This window comes from Triticum dicoccoides, chromosome 4B, assembly GCF_002162155.2.
Source record: "Triticum dicoccoides isolate Atlit2015 ecotype Zavitan chromosome 4B, WEW_v2.0, whole genome shotgun sequence".
Taxonomy (NCBI): domain Eukaryota; kingdom Viridiplantae; phylum Streptophyta; class Magnoliopsida; order Poales; family Poaceae; genus Triticum; species Triticum dicoccoides.
Window position 1 is genome coordinate 402,270,310 of NC_041387.1, and position 13,456 is coordinate 402,283,765.

Below are 13,456 nucleotides of genomic sequence, written 5' to 3' on the forward strand. Positions count from 1 at the left end.
CGCCTTGAAAAAAAACATGGTTTAATTTGCAGAGCCTCACGTGTTTCAAGTATGAATAAGAACTACCAACTCTTTTTGTGTGATTCAAACACATTTTCAGAGTTTTTATTTCTTAGTACATGTTGTCTAAAGTAACATTTGCCCAGAGAGAGAGAGAAAAGCATACCCCTCTCTCATTATGATTATTATTATACATACTTTTACGCAATGCTCATTTAACCTGTGAAGGACTACGCAATGCTCATTTAACCTGTGAAGGACAAAAATATTCCATCTTCTCTGAATGATGAACTAAACCAAATAAGAAATATATGCAGTAAATTCATTCAAAGTAGAAAAGGGATCTTACATCAAATAAGGCATTACAACAAACATGGCGTTATCTTTGTAAAAGAAATTACATCATTAGAAGAGAAAAGGGAAGAAAACCAAACATGAGATTGAGATTAATACATCTAGGAGGAGGTCGTAGACATCACTTTGATCATTTTGCGGCCTTTGGAGCAAAGGATCCATGGTTTTTAAATGCTTTGTCAGGCTGCTAGAGTAGATGACATGGAAACATCGTCCCTACCATCTCGATGGCTTAGACCCAGAGAGCCGGATGTTCATCTCGGCCCTCCCCAGGCTTCCATCAATGGATTTTTATAAAGACTGAGAGGCCCTATGCATGTTCAAATATGTGAGTAGCATATCCAATACAAATCAAGAAAGAGAAAAGAGAAGACCACAAACATCACAAAAACAAAATTTTGACAAATTATCTCTATTGTAAAATTGAGGGAGTAACTCATTATTCGAGAGAACTTCAAATTGACAATTCAATTACAATGATCAAAGACAACTGTAAATTGCTAACTTAATTACATCATTCTTCACATAAGCTTATGACTGAGGAAATTTCTTGACTGGAAGGTCACACTTCAAGCCATTGCACTTATAAAACCCAGCCCTGTTGTCATTTAAATTGCAAATTAATCATCAATAATGCACAATAATTAATGACCCACAAACAATTTGGAGCCTAAGGAGGAGAAAATATCAATGCAAATAAATACACACGTAGTAAGATGCATTGCAATAGTCGTATTATTTGAATTCGTAAGCTGACCAGCAAACGCATAGTACACAAAAGAGACAAAGCTTTTAACCATAATTGGTGCTTAACCTTCTTGCCCCTGCTAATGATTTTGGCCATGAATGCATCAGAGTAAGGGGAGGAAGAACGGGACGGCGCCTGCCGGAAGTTGCCGATGGGTGTTGACGGCCTGGCCTGGCCATCTCCCTCCATGATAGGTGGCAGTCGGCGGAGAGGTGTAAATATGACGAGATGTGAAAATAAGCTCGAGGAAATTAATATGGACCAGCAAACTGACAAAAGCAGAATATAACATAATTATATTGCAGAGTGTACTAACATAATTATATTCCGGATTAAACTAATAGCACAACAAATTTACAGGGTTAGAATGCAGTGCACATATATATCTTATTGGCACAAAAACTATTTATCCAACTTCACTAACAATGTAGAAATTGGCTTCAGTGTACTAACATAGTTATTTTGGATATAAGCAATCAACCACGAATTTAACATCAGAGATATCTGACCATTTTAAGTAACAAAAAAGAGCCCAATAGCAAGATAGCACAATATGGAGCTGCATTGACCAGCCCCTTTTAAAGAAAGGCTTTAGGATCAGAAGCTGTGTCCTGTGTAGTTGATCAACTTGGAAATATAAAAGCATTTCCTTCAAATCAGTACTGCACCTCCGACAAATGCAATGTGATAAGAAAGCAATGAACATATACACTGCTCCACACTTAGTTTTGTATGTAAAAAGAAAGCCATGCCAGATGATTTTTTTTCGATCACAGAAACCCATCCTGAATACATCTGAATGATATAATCAATTTTTGAAATGTTGGCAGGCACAAGAAAAACACACGAGTAAAAATAATAATATATGATTGGTATCTGTATTTGATCCACCTGGGTACATGCACATCCTAAAAGCAACAAACAAGCTGCTATGCAACCTGATGTGCAGCTTATCACATGGTACACAGAACTTCACAAATTATCAGGACATCAATCAAGTATTAAAATGTGAGCAAGCAGATAAACTTACTCCAGAACTTGTTTCCCAAAGTACTTACAACACGCTGACCACAATGTAAAGCCGGTGACCTATACTGATCTACAGGACTACATCATTGTAATTTGTTCAAACCATCACCTAAATTCCACACACTGCCTCACTACATGCAGGTGAAAAGGCATAAATTAGAACATGACTGAACAAGTGATAACAAGATTGGTATACCTAGTTTGGAACTTGTATGCAGAGCTGGGGAAATGAGAAAGTTGGAGGTGGTGTTATTGTGGAAATCCACACAGACCTGAAAAGAAGTTATCCAACCAATTAGATAAAAGACCTTGTTTTGAGTATACGTGCACTTAAACCTTTCATTAACAATCGTTTTGTTGTTGGTCTGCACCATATGAACCCAAAGTGAGTTTTTCCCTTTTACTTTTGTCTTTTCATGCAAATGTGTAACAGAGAGAGGGTCTGAACAGGATTGTTAAAGACTTCAACTCATTTTTTTTACCAAAACATGCATACAAGGCATAATAGTGATTCAGTATATTTGCTAGAAGATACTGTAATGTAAATTTATAAGAGAATGTAGTATAAACACAACTGAAAATTCTATAAAATAGTTTAGAAGATACCATATTAACAACGAGTACAATATAAAAAAGAGCCACTTTAAGGCATAATGGTGATTTAGTGCTGGTTTTCAAATAAACGCAAACTATGCTACTACCACCACAAATTAAGGCTCGCAATATAAAACAGAGCAATTGCCCAAGTATTTATTTTGTGAGTGTCGAAGCATGATAAATGTGAGCGGAAATCCTGTCTTATGAATGAGCAGTTTGATTTTCTCACATGATATAGTACCTGATGCACCCGTGCTTGGATTACTGCTTGTTGGGGGAAAGCAAGCACAGCGAAGCTTCAGAAATAACACTATAGGGATCACCATATTTTACAGATAAAATTTTCATTGTTAGCCTGTCCACAAAGTCGGCAGAAAAATATCAGTGTTGCCTCCAAAATCGTACCAGCAACTTTACCATGTTATACAGAGACCCTAAAAAAACATCAGGAAATAAGTACCCAAATATAATAACAAACAAATAAACCTACTCGAGAAATCGTTCCCCATGCTACCTATATGCCTTGCTTAAGAAAAAAATAACCTGCCTAAGAAATTGTTTCACACGCCCACCTAAAATCTAAATCCAATGGGTTGTGGCCAAACTTATCTGCACCACCAAACCATTTTAAAAGGTCAAACAAGCAGTTCCAATGGGCCATTTAGCTCACTGGCAAGTCCAACCTCCACATAACACCTAAGAGATTCAAGACAAAAGCTAGCTCAACGTTCCTCACAGCTAATAGAAACACCATGAGAGAACTGTTCTGCAACAAAAATGAAAATAGCAACCATAGTGACAGTAGCAGGGTTCAGAAAACTGATTTGTTTTTCTAGAACCAAACCAAGATTGTTTTTAATATCATGCAAAAGCTCTTCTTTTGTGTTTTTTACACGGATAAAACCTGTCCAAATCTATGTTTTTCGGCCTTCAGTGCCATTATTAAGAACACCACAACTACAAAAGCTTCTGCCTTTGCACAACACTTTCCTCCCGACTTCACTAAATCATAGAAGAATATAATTTTTATAATTGACAATAGTAATAGTCTCCAGCTATAGTAGCAGGGCCGAATTCTCTCAACTATATATTGCAAAAAGGGTTGTCGTAGTCTCCGGCTTGGCTGGTTTTACCTTGAACAAAATTGCGATTTAGAAAAGCAGCGTGGGTTTTCTGAAGAAGCTCTTGTACCCAGTCAATAGTCCCATTGCCTGATTGGAGTGAGGGAGAAATGCAGGTAAGAAGAATGAATAAGCATCCTGAAGTGAGAGTAGTAAATAACCAAGAAATGAACCAATAAAAAACAGAAAGAGCATTCACTATCAGACCCATTAATTTGTCCATATACATGATTTAGAGTATAACTTGGGAATGAAAACTATCTAGGCAGATTAGAGATAGAGCTCACCTTGTTTTTTCCTCTTCCTCAAGATTCTTCCTCTTCTCTTCTTCATTCGATCTGCACACATCATGTTTAGAAAAACATAAAACAAGATATCCAAATTAGATTAAAGAACCAAGGGAAACAACAGGGAAACCTGCATGAGTTTTTCTTCTGCATCTTCCATGGATGACGAATATCACAAAGAATGTTGAGATCCATCTTGGCCTCACCTTCTGTCGAGGATGACAACGACGAAGGCACCATGGACCACCGCTTCGCTAGCATCACCGCCTGCTACAGCCGCGGCTCCCCTCATCCCCGGCGACGCCACCACTGGAACATGAGAGGAGGTGAGGAAAGGTGACGGCCACTATCACCCCGTGGCGCCGGCGACCGCCAACTCCAGATCGAAGAATTGGGAGGAAACGAGGAGATGAGAGGAGAGGTGGCGGCCAAGCTCACCTTGACATCTTCCAAGCTCCTCCCGTGCGCACCATCTTCAGCCGTCAGGATCTCATCCATGAAAATGCTGCTTTTCCCTATCGTCGGCTTCTCCTCCACCCCGTGAGGCGTCCGCTGCCCGGTCTTCGGCCTCGCTGAGCGGGTGGCTGTGGATGCAGTAACTGTGGGGATCAAGGGAAACGGGGGCTAGGGTTTGGGAGGTGGCTGGCACGGGACTGAGAGGAGGGAGGGGGCCGATGACACGGCGGAGGAGAGGAGGTGGCCGAGGTGAGCGGGGAGAAGAGGGGCGGCGACATGGGAGAGGATGGAAGTCGGATGGAGCAGGGGCAGCGACCGCGGGATGGTAGGAAAGGGGGCTAGGGTTCGTGGCGGCTGAGGGAAAGAGATCGAGGAGGGAGGAAGGGTTGCGGCGTGCGGGCGATTGGATTGGGTCGATGGGGGTTTCGAGGGCAGGGCACCCACGCCCCCGCAAATGGCGCGACGCGCACGCGGCGTGCGGGGAGAGGGCGCACCTACACCTCGAAACGGATCACCCAGCCAACAGGCACAGAACACGAGCCCACCAGTCATTGTGCATGAGAACTTACCACGCGGTCAAAATCACCAGCGAGAGCAACGAGCATCTAACGGCCCAAACAAAGTCAAATACCAGATTGACCACGATCCAACGGCCAACGAAGTCTGAAATCGGGGAAGCCTCCTGGAGGTGAGTTGGCTAGCTTCTGTTTTGTTTTAAATTTGAGAATAAGAGTGTTAAATATGCAGAGGCATTTAGGCAATATCAAATAATAATTTTAGTGATTTTATACAGTAGAAAATGATAAGGTTTTGCATGAATTTATACTAACTTATCTCATGAGTTCTTGTTGATTTTTGTGTGGATGAAGTTTTTTAGATTTCGAGAAACTATGATATGAAGAAATTAAGGAGACACAAAAGCTCAAGCTTGGGGATGCCCAAGGCATCCCTAATTAATAGTATTCCAAGAAGTCTCAAGCATCTAAGCTTGGGGATGCCCCGGTTGGCATCCTGCCTTTCTTCATCAACAATTTTCGGTTAACCTCGGTTGAGCCTAAGTTTTTGCTTCTTCACATGATATGTGCTATCCTTGGAATGTCATTTCATTTTCTTTTGCTTGTTGTTTGAATAAAATATTAAGATATGAAATTCTTAAATGAGAAAGTGTCCTCACATAGCTAAATAATTATTTGACAACTCATTGATCTTCACTTATATCTTTTTAGAGTAGTTTGTCATTTACTCGTGTGCTTCACTTATATCCTATGAGTAAATGTTGAATGAATTGAATATCATAAATCTAAAATTATATATATATATTTCATATGATTATCCCATGGGGAGTAATGACTTCACATATAAGAAGTAGAGGTGGTAAATTTGTTGAAAGTTAGCAAACATAGTATTGGTCACTTGAACAATTCATGAAAGAATATTGATGGAAGAGAGATTTCACATATAAATATACTATCTTGGACATCTTCTATGATTGTGAGCCCCATTAATTATTTTCAAACCGGAGCAAATTAGTAAGGAAGACAACATATTGAGTTATGCTTGGGTATATTTGTATAAGTTATGTTGTTATGGATCCTCCAACATGTGGTGCTTGCTATTTAGAATCTTTTTCTAGCCTAAATTTCTGTACTAAGCGGGAATACTGCTTGTGCATCCAAATTCCTTGAATCAAGTTTCTTCCATGAGTGTCTGCCATATCTACCTATACGCGGTATTCACCTGTCGTTCCAAGTAAATTTGCATGTGCCAAACTCTAAACCTTCAAATAATAATCTGTTTTGTATGCCCGAATCGCTCATGTAGTGACTAGGGGCTGTTAGTATCTTCCATGCTAGGTTGGTTATTCTCACGATGAGTGCACTCCAATCATCATTCATGAGAAAATGGCTGGTAATTGGGATGCCCAGTCATATGATCGAAAGATCAAAAACAAAATTGCAATTAAATTAAACAAAACTCCCCCAGGATTGTTGATGGTTGGACGGTACCCGTTGTTTCAGAACAGCCGTGGAATGTGCTTGTTGGTGGTGGGGGAGTAAAAACTTTATCATTCTGTTTGGGAACCGCCTATAATGTATCTAGTATGGAAGATATTGGGAACTCTTGGTTTTTATGTTGACAATGAAAGCATACCTCTCAATATTATTTTCATCTCTGTTTTAAAAGCTTCGAGCTCTGGCACCTCTGCAAATCCCTGCTTCCCTCTGCAAAGGGCCTATATTTTACTTTTATGCAAGAGTCAGTAGTATTCCTTTTCATTCCAACCTACTCTTTAGTTGGCAAGCATCAAGTGATTGGGAAAGATCTAAGCATATATGGCCATTCAAATATATTTGATCATGAATTATTATTTTTGACAATTATCTATATGATAAATAAGTTGGGAGATGAAACATTAATCCCCTATCTTTATCTGCGTTCAATGGATGCTATTTGTTTTAAAAATATGCTTTAATTGGAAGAAATTATGGAAGACTATATGATAGTTGAGTATGTGGGATTTGCTAAATCAAAGCTCTTACATAGACCCTTCCTGAAAATAAGATGGATTGCAATTGTTTGATGACTGAGAACCTAGTTTGTTAGTTTTCAAGAAAGTTTATGATCTATGCTTAACATGTGAATAGCTTGTTACTTGATCATGAGAAGTTTTATGAGATGAGCTACTGTTAGGATATATAAAGATGCTACAAAAAGTGATTGAAATTATCATTGATCAAACTTGTGCACTTGCTAGCATTTCACATCAAAAATTCTGTTTTTATCATTTACCTACTCGAGGACGAGCAGGAATTAAGCTTGGGGATGCTTGATACGTCTCCAACATATCTATAATTTTTCATTGTTCCATGCTGTTATATTATCTATATTGGATTCTTTATATGCATTTATATGCTATCCTATATGATTTTTGGGACTAACCTATTAACCTAGAGCCCAGTGTCAGTTTCTGTTTTTTCCTTGTTGTTGAGTTTAGCAGAAAAGGAATATCAAACGGAGTCCAATTGACCTGAAAATTTACGGAGAATATTTTTGGAAAATATAAAAAATACTGGAACAAAAAGTTATCAGAGAGGAGTCTCGAGGCCACCACAAGGGTGGAGAGCGCCCCCTAGGGCGCACCCCCCGTCCTTGTCGTCGCCTCGTGGGCCCCCTTGACTTGTTCCCGACGCCAACACCTCTTATAAATCCCAAAAACCCCAGAACAAAACCGAGATCGGGAGTTATGGCGCCGCAATCCTCTGTATCCACGAAAACCCAATCGGGACCCTGTTCCGGCACCCTGCCGGAGGGGGGAATCATCACCATCCCGATGCTCTCCATGACGAGGAGGGAGTAGTTCACCCTTGGGGATGAGGGTATGTACCAGTAGCGATGTGTTTCTCTCTCTCTCTCTCTCTCTCTCTCTCTCTCTCGTGTTCTTGATATGGCACGATCTTGATGTATTGCAAGCTTTGCTATTATAGTTGAATCATATGGTGTTTCTCCCCCTCTACCTTCTTGTAATGGACTGAGTTTTCCCTTTGAAGTTATCTTGCCGGATTGAGTCTTTAAGGATTTGAGAACACTTGATGTACATCTTGCATGTGCTTATATGTGGTCACAACAGGATATTCACGTGATCTACTTGATGTATGTTCTGGTGATCAACTTGCGGGTTCCGTGACCTTGTGAACTTATGCATACGGGTTGGCACACGTTTTCGTCTTGACTCTCCGGTTGAAACTTTGGGGCACTCTTTGTAGTTCTTTGTGTTGGTTTTTGAATAAATAAATCTGAGATTGTGTGATGCATATCGTATAATCAAACCCGCGGATACTTGTGATGGCATTTTAGTATATAGGTGACATTAGGGTTTTGGTTGATATGTGTCATAAGGTGTTGTTTTAGTATGAACTCTAGGGCTGTTTGTGACACTTATAGGAATAGCCCAATAGATCGATCCGAAAGAATAACTTTGAGGTGGTTTCGTACCCTCCGCTATTAGTGACTTTGGAGTGACTGTTTGTTGGACGTTGAGGGATTGTTATATGATCCAGTTATGTTATTATTCTTGAGAGAACTTGCACTGGTGAAAGTCTGAACCCTAGGCCTTGTTTTCAAGCATTGCAATACCGTTTTCGCTCACTTACCACTTGCTACCTTGTTGTTTTTATATTTTCAGATTACAAAAACCTATATCTACCATCCATATTGCACTTGTATCACCATCTCTTCACCAAACTAGTGCACCTATACAATTTACTATTGTATTGGATGTGTTGGGGACACAAGAGACTCTTTGTTATTTGGTTGCAGGGTTGTTTGAGAGAGACCATCTTCATCCTACACCTCCCATGGATTGATAAACCTTAGGTCATCCACTTGAGTAAAATTTGCTACTGTCCTACAAAACTCTGCGCTTGGAGGCCCAACACAAGTCTACAAGAAGAAGGTTGCTAGTAGACATCATTCACCTCTAAGGATCTTATGACGTTTCATAGCATTAAAGTCTAATTACTGCATGGGTAAAATAGGGTCATAGGGTAAAGGTGAAACACCCAGATCTCTTGCTAAGCGTGTAACATAAATTCCACCATAAAAATAACCACTACTATCGTTGTGTTGCAATCTGCATGCAACAATCGCTCCAAGATTATAACTTTTGTCACCGGTGAGAGTAGTGCGTATGAGGCTCAAATCTGGAGCACAAAGTGTACTACAATCTTGTTTACCTACAATATATTTTCCATTGAATAATGCAAAGTACTGGATTGCGGGAAAATGAATGCTCTTTATTCTACATTGCGTCACTCCCCTAGTTTCACCATAGCAAAGACCAGTCAAGAATGTTTCAAACTCAGATCTTGGTGGTTCATCAAGCGAACCCCAGGATGGAATTTTGCAGCGGTGAGCAAATCTCTCTAAGTATATGGTAAATGGGTTCTCATACAACTTAAATGACACCCTAGACTCACGGGGATGGAATTTAAATCCTTTGACAAATGATTCGGTGAGAGTGAGGTGTTGTGCGCATATCTGAAATGTAGGGACCGAGCTCGGCATTGTGAACATATTGCATAAATTATTCCTTAATGCCCACACTCACCATATAATCGTTGCATGGCCATAAGCATGTTTTGGTGGCAGCATTTCGTATGGAACTTTCACTTGGTTCGACATAAGACTGATGAGCGAAGCTGCTACTAGAAGATGCCTACGAGGATCTCCTCCTTGAAGAACTCCTTCCAAAGAGGTTCATCATATTCACGTACAATTTTCTGAAAATTTTCAGGTGACAAAAATTTATCAACAAAACTTTGCAAGGTTGGTAGCAACTACTCATAGGTATGCATAGAGGCCATAGCAAGCATTCGAACTACTTAATACTCTAAGTATTCAACATGCAAGCTCATCTACAGCAGCACCAAGAGCAACTAATTATTCAAAATATAAACAACTAAAGCAAAAACTAATTGGACAATGGGGGAGTCACATACCAAGCAACGATCCCTTGAAACAGTTTCAGACACGGAGCTTCAAGGAAAGAGATCAAAATCCCCGGGTTCGGGAGCAAGAACACAAGATAGAGAGAGAGAGAGAGAGAGAGAGAGCAATGATGATTTTTTTCTGGAGGTAGGTGGTGATGTGGGATGAAGAGATAAGTGAGGGGGGCACGTGGGGGCCACAACCCACCAGGGCGCGCCTGGGGGTCCTGGCACGCCCAGGTGGGTTGTGCCCACCTGGTGCACCTCCCTCTGATATTATATGCACCAAAATTTCTTAAATATTCATAAAAAATGGTATTAATATTTCAGAGCATTCTAAGAACTTTTATTTTTGGGTCATTTTTTTATTGCACAGAAAATTCAGAAAACAGACAAAACATGGCATTTATTTTATTTTACTAATAAAACAAAAACAAATGGTAGGGATAGAAGGTAGTGCACACTAAATTCATCAACTTCATACCTCTCAAAAATGATCCATTAATAAGGTTAATCAAGTCTTATTAACAACCACTTTTGATTAGCATGAAACCGAAGAACTTTCGTAAATCACTAAGTTACCTCAACGGGGATATGAATGTCCCCAACAATAAGCATTTCATATTTATTTTGAAGATTAGGTAGAGGTAGTTGGAAGCTTCCAATAGTGATTGTCGGAGATTTTTCAATAACATTAACACCATTCACTTGGAATTGTTTCTTTGAAAAGTGCACCGTATGCTCATTACCATTAATATGAAAAGTGACTTTGCTTTTATTGCAATCAATAATAGCCCCTGCAGTATTCAAGAAGGGTCTACTGGTAACCCACAAGTATACAGGATCGCAACAGTTTTCGAGGGTAGCGTATTCAACCCAAATTTATTGATTCGACACAAGGGGAGCCAAAGAATATTCTCAAGTATTAGCATCAGAGTAGTCAATTCAACCACACCTGAAAGACTTATTATCTACAGCAAAGTATTTAGTAGCAAAGTAATATGGAAGTAACGGTAACAGTGGCAAAAGTAATAGTAGCAGTTTTGTAGCAATCGTGACAGTAGCAACGGAAAAGTAACAAAGCAAAGATCAATATGTAAAAAGCTCGCAGGCAATGGATAAATGATGGATAATTATGTCGGATGGCATTCATCATGCAATTATTATAACATAGGGTGACACCGAACTAGCTCCAGTTCATCAATATAATGTAGGCATGTATTCCGAATATAGTCATACATGCTTATGGAAAAGAACTTGCATGGCATCTTTTGTCCTACCTTCCCGTGCCAGCGGGGTCCTATTGGAAACTAAGGGATATTAAGGCCTCCTTTTAATAGAATACCAAACCAAAGCATTAGCACTTAGTGAATACATGAACTCCTCAAACTACAGTCATCACCGGGAGTGGTCCTGACTATTGTCACTCCGGGGTTGCCGGATCATAACATGTAGTAGGTGACTATAACTTGCAAGATAGGATCAAGAACACAAATATATTCATGAAAACATAATAGGTTCAAATCTGAAATCATGGCACGCGGCCCCTAGTGACAAGCATTAGGCATAGCAAAGTCATAGCAACATCAATCTTAGAACATAGTGGATACTAGGGATCAAACCCTAACAAAACTAACTCGATTACATGGTAAATCTCATCCAACCCATCACCGTCCAGCAAGCCTACGATGGGATTACTCACACACGACGGTGAGCATCATGAAGTTGGCGATGGAGGATGGTTGATGATGACGATGGCGACGGATTCCCCTCTCCGGACCCCAAAACGGACTCCAGATCTGCCCTCTCGAGGAAGAATAGGGCTTGGTGGCGGCTCCATATCGTAAAACGCGATGAATCCTTCTATCTGAATTTTTTCTCCCCGAACATGAATATATGGAGTTGGAGTTGAGGTCGGTGGAGGTCCAGGGGGGCCACAAGGATGGGTGGCGCGCCCCACCGTTGTGGCCATGCTGTGGGCCCCTTCACTTGATTCTTTCGCCCATATTTTTTATTAATTCCAAAAATCATCTCTGTGAAGTTTTAGGTCATTCCGAGAACTTCTATTTCTACACAAAAATAACACCATGGCAATTCTGCTGAGAACAACGCCAGTCCGAGTTAGTTCCATTCAAATCATGCAAGTTAGAGTCCAAAACAAGGGCAAAAGAGTTTGGAAAAGTAGATACGATGGAGACGTATCAACTCCCCCAAGCTTAACCCATTGCTTGTCCTCAAGCAATTCAACTGACAAACTGAAAGTGATAAAGAAAAACTTTTACAAACTCTGTTTGATCTTGTTGTTGCAAATATGTAAAGCCAACATTCAAGTTTTCAGCAAAGATTATGAACTAACCATATTCACAATAACTTTTAGGTCTCACATTTACTCATATCAATGGCATAATCAACTAGCGAGCAATAATAATAAATCTCAGATGACAATACTTTCTCAAAACAATCATGATATAATATAACAAGATGGTATCTCACTAGCCCTTTCTGAGACCGCAAAACATAAATGCAGAGCACCCCTGAAGATCATGGACTAACTAGACATTGTAATTCATGGTAAAATAGATCTAGTCACAGTCATGCTCAATATAAATTAATAACAATGGATACAAATGACAGCGGTTGTGACGCCCCCGATTCAATCGTACACTAATCATACACGCAAATGTGTACGATCAAGATCAGGGACTCACGGGAAGATATCACAACACAACTCTAGACACAAATCAAAATAATACAAGCTTTATATTACAAGCCAGGGGCCTCGAGGGCTCGAATACAAGCTCGATACACGAGTCAGCGGAAGTGGCAATATCTGAGTACAGACATAAGTTAAACAAGAATGCCTTCAAAAGGCTAGCACAAAAACAACAATGATCGAAGAGGCAAGGCCTCCTGCCTGGGACCTCCTAACTACTCCTGGTCGTCGGCGGCCTTCACATAGCAGCATCCATCGGTGATGGCATCTGGCTCCAAGGGTCCACCATCTGGTTGCATCAACCGGAAAGAAGAAAGAAGGGGGAAAAGGGGGGTAGCAAAGCAACCGTGAGTACTCATTCAAAGTACTCGCAAGCATCAGATCTATACTAAGTATGCATTAGTATCAAATGGAAGAGTTGTATATGTGGACTGAACTGTAGAATGCCAGAATAGAGGGGGAAGGCCTAGCCTATCGAAGACTAGCATCTTCAAGCAGCTCCGAGCATCTTGCAGCATGTAGAAGAGTAAAGAATAGTAGTTTATAATTAACAAGCATGTTGTAAAATTAATGCCCAGGGATCCTTCCTCGACTCCCTGCGAGAAAGCAATCCCGAAGCCACATATCTCAAGTATCCATTTGTAGTTGTATAAGATCAGGATATA

General features: G+C 40.2%; 1 long non-coding RNA gene across 5 annotated transcripts; it reads right to left on the reverse strand.

The window, feature by feature from the left end:
• Positions 1–321: 321 nt before the first annotated feature.
• On the reverse strand, positions 322–5,050 carry LOC119296341. 5 transcript variants are annotated; one of them, XR_005145123.1, is made up of 7 exons: positions 4,575–5,047; positions 4,267–4,445; positions 4,137–4,187; positions 3,862–3,939; positions 2,970–3,083; positions 1,169–2,403; positions 322–654 (listed from the first exon to the last, which is right to left on the reverse strand). It is a non-coding gene; the product is annotated as an uncharacterized LOC119296341 (long non-coding RNA). The 5 variants fall into 5 exon arrangements; XR_005145122.1 differs by lacking the exon at positions 322–654 and adding an exon at positions 742–952; XR_005145124.1 differs by lacking the exon at positions 322–654 and having other exon boundaries at positions 742–2,403; positions 2,958–3,083; positions 4,575–5,050.
• Positions 5,051–13,456: the final 8,406 nt, after the last annotated feature.